At 36.6% G+C, this 5433-nt stretch overlaps 1 pseudogene; it reads left to right on the top strand.

The window, feature by feature from the left end:
• The first annotated feature begins 217 nt into the window (after positions 1 to 217).
• On the top strand, positions 218 to 1423 carry LOC132038326 (G-type lectin S-receptor-like serine/threonine-protein kinase SD2-5; annotated as a pseudogene).
• Positions 1424 to 5433: the final 4010 nt, after the last annotated feature.

The raw sequence follows: 5433 nt of genomic DNA, 5'->3' as shown, positions 1-5433 counted from the left end.
GATCAAGCGGAGGTCGATCTATTGACAGAAATATTCAGATCGGGTATCCAACCGTCTGTGGAAATTACTCTGTTTGTGAAAATGGACAGTGTAGTTGTCCTCAAACTGCAGTTGGTCAGACATACTTTCTCCAGCAGATACACTACAAGCAGCCAAACCAGGGGTGTTCCCTTGTCACACCTCTTTCTTGTGAACATTTTGGAAAGATCATGTGCTTATGGAGCTTAAGGACACGGCTATTATTGCCTTGCATGTGCAATATGGTATGGAAACACAGTTGGAAAATTGCAAAAGGTTATGCTTAAGCAACTGTTCTTGCAAAGCAGCTCAATTTGGATTTCTTGGTCCTGGTAGCACAATGGGTGACTGTATATTGTTGAATGAAGTGTTTTCGCTCAGGAACACTGATGGAGCACTCGGTAACACCACTCTTTTTATCAAGGTGCAGAACTCCTCTAGCCTACAAGTCTCTCCGTCACTTAAGCAGAACTCCTCTAACCTACAAGTCTCTCCGTCACTTATCTCTTCAGAGAAGAAATCAAAGCGTATCGCAACTATAGTAGGATCCACCATTGGAGCTTCATTTGGTTTGCTCTTTATGGTTTTAACTTGCTTTGCTTTTCTTTCGAAGGAGAAAAGGACTCGAGGAAGACGAGGAGGAGTTTCTTGACCAAGTACCGTGAATGCCTACTAGATTTTCCTATGAGGAACTAATGTTATGACAGAAAATTTCAAGTTAAACTTGGGAAGGAGGATTTGGTTCGTATTTGAAGGAATAATGACCGATGACACCAAAATAGCGCCTAAGCTCCTCCAAAGTTTCGTGAATATGAAGAAATCATTCTTAGCCGAGGTAGCAACAATAGGTAGCATTCAACATGTCAACTGCAAGACTTGTTGGATTTTGCCGAGAAATCACATAGGCTTCTTGTTTATGAATACATGGCCAATGGCTCTTTAGATAGGTGGATTTTTCACGGAAAGCAGAACAATCTCTCACAATGGAATGTCGGGAAAAAGATCGTATCGTACATCGCTAAGGGACTAGCTTACCTACATGAAGATTGTAACAACAAAATTATCCATTTGGATATTAAGCCCCAACATTCTTGTTGATCATAATCTCAATGCAAAAGTATCGATTTCGGGTTATCAAAGCTCGTGGGGAAAGATGAAAGTAAGATTGTTACAACAATGCGAGGAACACCTGTGCTATTTAGCACCGGGAGAATGGTTGAACTTGGTCATTACTGAGAAAGTGGATGTTTATAGCTTTGGGGTTGTGATCTTGGAAATCATCTGTGGCCGAAAGAATTTGGATCGCCTTCAAGATGAGGATGATATGCATTTGCTAAGTTTGTTCAAGAGAAAAGCAGAGCAGACACAACTCGGGAAATGGTGGACAAGAATGTTGAAGACGTGACTACATAGAGAAGAGGCTGTGGAAATGATGAAGAGTGCGGCATGGTGTTTACAAAGTGATTATACTAAGAGGCCTTCCATGTCATTGGTAGTTAAGGTGTTGCAGGGTTTAGTGGATGCCGAAACCGACTTGGACTACTCTTCCGCATCCACCAATTACAAGAATTGCCGAAGCTAAACAAGAAAGGAAGTCGTGGTTGGTATCGCTTACCATTTCCATCCGAATTGTCAGGACCTAGATAAACAGCTTGCTAAGTTCCAGCAGTGTCACTGCATTATTGCTCCTCCATCACTTGCTTTCATTCTGTTATAAATTGTGTATGAAATGTTAAAGTACTATAATTTCAATTTCTATGACTGGATTTTTTATTGTTGTAGTCCCAGACCCCACTTGTGAGATTACACTGGGTATGTTGTTGTTTTGATTGTTTGTAATAGTATTTATCATCAAGATTGAATAGCTAATGAATCACATCATACGTCCATTCCTTTGAGTTATCACTTGTTATTTGTGTCCCAAAGCCATTTTATGTATTTTAGTAGCAACCTTGATGTATCATTGGTTTGCCTCTTCTTAAACCATGGTGCACACAAGCTTTAATTTACCAGAGAAAAGAGTATGACCAATGACCTTCCATCGATAGATCGTAACAAGTGGACTCCCTAATACCTTTTTATTACTTTGAAAAGTGAAAAGCACAAATCAACTCAATATCAAATCTAAGACCGGAATGGTAAGATTGAATTGAAAATACAAGGATAGATAGAAGGGGATGAGAAGGCCAGACTAAGAATGGAGATGAGAGGAATCGTACACTTTACTCAAAGAATTCGCATAACCCCTTCAATAGGCCATCGCTCCCTTTTAACGTGCTAACTTTGTTTAACCCGATCCCGCAGGATATTCACTCTATCGTTCGGGGTCGTTTAGTTTTGTTGGTTAGCCTCAACTTCACGTCACGCCCAAGTTCTTCATCGAATGTGTTATTACTTGTTTGGTCTACTACCAAGCCCATAAGATGGTTCATAACAGACTCTGTATTATTTAAACTTCAGCACTATCTTGAGTGAACATCAGAGTATGGAAAATCATCACGAGTCTTTGAGTTCTTGGTGGAATATTTTATTGAATTCTGGAAAAATAATAGGTGAATGCGTAAAACAAGGCATAGTACCATACTTTACTAGGCTAAGCATACGAAATTAAAGACCACCCAAGACTAAAGCGATAAGTAATCGCAAGGTCTTCATCCAATCAGACGTACCTTAGATGTATAAATTGTGCGTTAGCATCCAGGGCTACGGTCCATCCCGGGAGGGGGGGGGGGATGCAACACCCCATACCTTAGCATTAGGATGCATCGTAGTAAATCCATATGAACCCGGAGGATATAGGTCATTCATGAGGCTATAGATGATTTAAAACAGTCTTCTAAGGATTAGTGTCATAACCCGTACCTTCGGGTTATCGTTTGAACCTATAAGACCCCGTGAGTTTGATAATGTTAGACTCTGTAACTGTAAGTTTGAACCATTGAAAAATGATGTATATTGATATATGCATATTATTTCGATAAGGTATATCTTTTCTTTTAAGCGAAACATTTTAGTAAAAATTTCATAAATATAACTTTTTGTAGTTCCCCACTTTTTCCAAGTCCAAAAATAACAAAATAAGTCCTAAGTTTTCAGATTTGCAAAACTATCCAATTTGGCCTCTTTTTTACTTTATTTTCACTTGGTTTCTTCCGATCACTTCTAAATCACATAAAACCTGTAAAATAGATGTAAACGATATTAAATGCACTATTTTCTCAATCAAACATAGCAAAAATATAAGATTAAAGAAGAGATAAGTTGGTAAAATACCAACTTATCAAACCCCAAACTTAAACTATTGCTTGTCCTCAAGCAATTCAAAACATACAATCTCCTTATAAGGATTCGACTCAATAGTGCACCAACATCATACCAAGTCAAAAAGTCTACTCTAAGCACAAATACATGACTTTGATTGGTACCAACAATTAATCCAAAACATATGAATCACCAACTTCTTCTCAAAAACTTCATTTTCATTTCAAGTGCTCAAACACCAAGTTAATCAAAGTAGCAATCAAGTCATGACACTAAAGCTTCAAAATTTGCCTTCATTATCACAAAACAACTTTCTTTTGTTCATTCCTCTCCATTAGAAAATGGAACAAATTCATAACTTAAATTCTCATGTGCCCTCATACTCAAGAGAGAATCCCACACTTAGTGTAATTCAAAACATAAATGGGATATCAGAAAATGTAATTCAAAATGCAATAGCAGTTTGGTTGAGGAGACTTGTTGCAGATTTTAATCAGAAACAAGCTGGAGCAACAGAGATCTTATGTGAAAATACATCTGCTATTGCGATGACGAAGAAGCCGCATTTCACAAAAAGAGAACAAAACACATTGATATTCGCTATCACTATATTCGAAGTCTTGTTTCTACTGGAGAAATTACTTTGAAGGCGTGCGATACGAATGAGCAAGCAGCAGACATCTTCACAAAGTCACTTCCGCAAGCAAAGCACGAGTTCTTCAGAGGTCAACTTGGAGTTTGCAATTTTGAATCTAGGGGAGTGTTGAGAAGTGATTCAAAAATATTTGACCAAGTCTTCAGGAGTTTGTTAGTTAGTTTGCTATATTTAAGCAAGTTTAGATATTACTACAGATAATTAGCAAATTAGTGGGTTATTAGATTTAGATTTTAGTATTTCCAGTTTCATTGTAAGCTTATTTATGGGCAGTCTTGTTAGCTTAAGTGATGCATCAGAAATACAAAAAATTGCAGTAGTTTTTCATCTCTTTTGCTCTATTTTCTGTTCACTTTCTCCTTCGATTTCCTTTTCTTATCCAACAATTACACTAGACACCCCTATATGACTCAGCTTTGGATATACCTCATGTATTTAAAATCAAACACTTATATCCCCTCTATGATGAAAAATCCGACGCTTACACCCTCTATGAGTTATATCTGTAGCTAAATATATTGAAATATACTCCGTCCGGTTCAAAAAGAGTGCCCACTTAGCCTTTATTTTTTTATTCAAAAAGAGTGTTTACTTATCAAATCAAGAAAGAATTAACTTTGTTTTTTCAGATTTGCCCTTATTAAGTGTTGAGAGACTAATCCCAGATTTGCCCTTATCAAGTATTAATACCTATTTAATTAGGGGCATTTTAGTCAAATTATCTATTTTTACCTAGAATTAAAAGTATTTCAAGAGAGATTCGCGTAAAACGATTAGGTTTTATATTTTTTTTTGAACCGCAGGAAGTAATTATTAAAAATTATTTAAAACTATAAATAAGAAGTTTTATCGACCATATTTTATTATAGCATGTGCAACAATCCGTAAGCAGATAATCATGTAACATTAAAGATGCCTAGGGCCTTTGTTTATTTTGACAGCAAAAGTAGCGATTATCTTTACTTATATGACTTGGGACCCAATTGATCACTTTTTGGTATACATTAAGGACCATTTCCGTCATGTGTATATATTAAAGACTAAATGGAACCAAAGTCCACACAGTAAGGACCGTTCTGATCATTTTCTCTACAAAAAATCCCATGTACTTGGAGGATATGCAGTAAGCAATATTACAAATTATTACTAACAATTGACCAGCAATTAATTTGGAATTGGTGGGCACTTTCCTCCTCACTCAAGTCAAGTCTTCTACTGAGTGGGACCGGCCATTAATTCCAAAGTCCAAGTCAATTCTTGTCTCTTCTTCTTTTGTACCTCATATTGTATACCTATAGGAATTCACTTAGAGCTTTGCATCTTCCTTATTGGTGCAGTTTTTGGGATTTTTCATCCACATATTATAAAAATCCAGATCTAAAAACATTTCTTTTTGACTTAACATCTTAAATTAAGACTCTTTAAAACTGGATAGAAGTAACGTATCTTGAATCTCAAAATTACTGTGGTGAGGCTTTATCTAGCAAAAAGTTTATCCC

The sequence above is a fragment of the Lycium ferocissimum genome, chromosome 11, assembly GCF_029784015.1.
Source record: "Lycium ferocissimum isolate CSIRO_LF1 chromosome 11, AGI_CSIRO_Lferr_CH_V1, whole genome shotgun sequence".
NCBI lineage: Eukaryota > Viridiplantae > Streptophyta > Magnoliopsida > Solanales > Solanaceae > Lycium > Lycium ferocissimum.
This window is presented reverse-complemented; position numbering and strand designations above follow the sequence as displayed.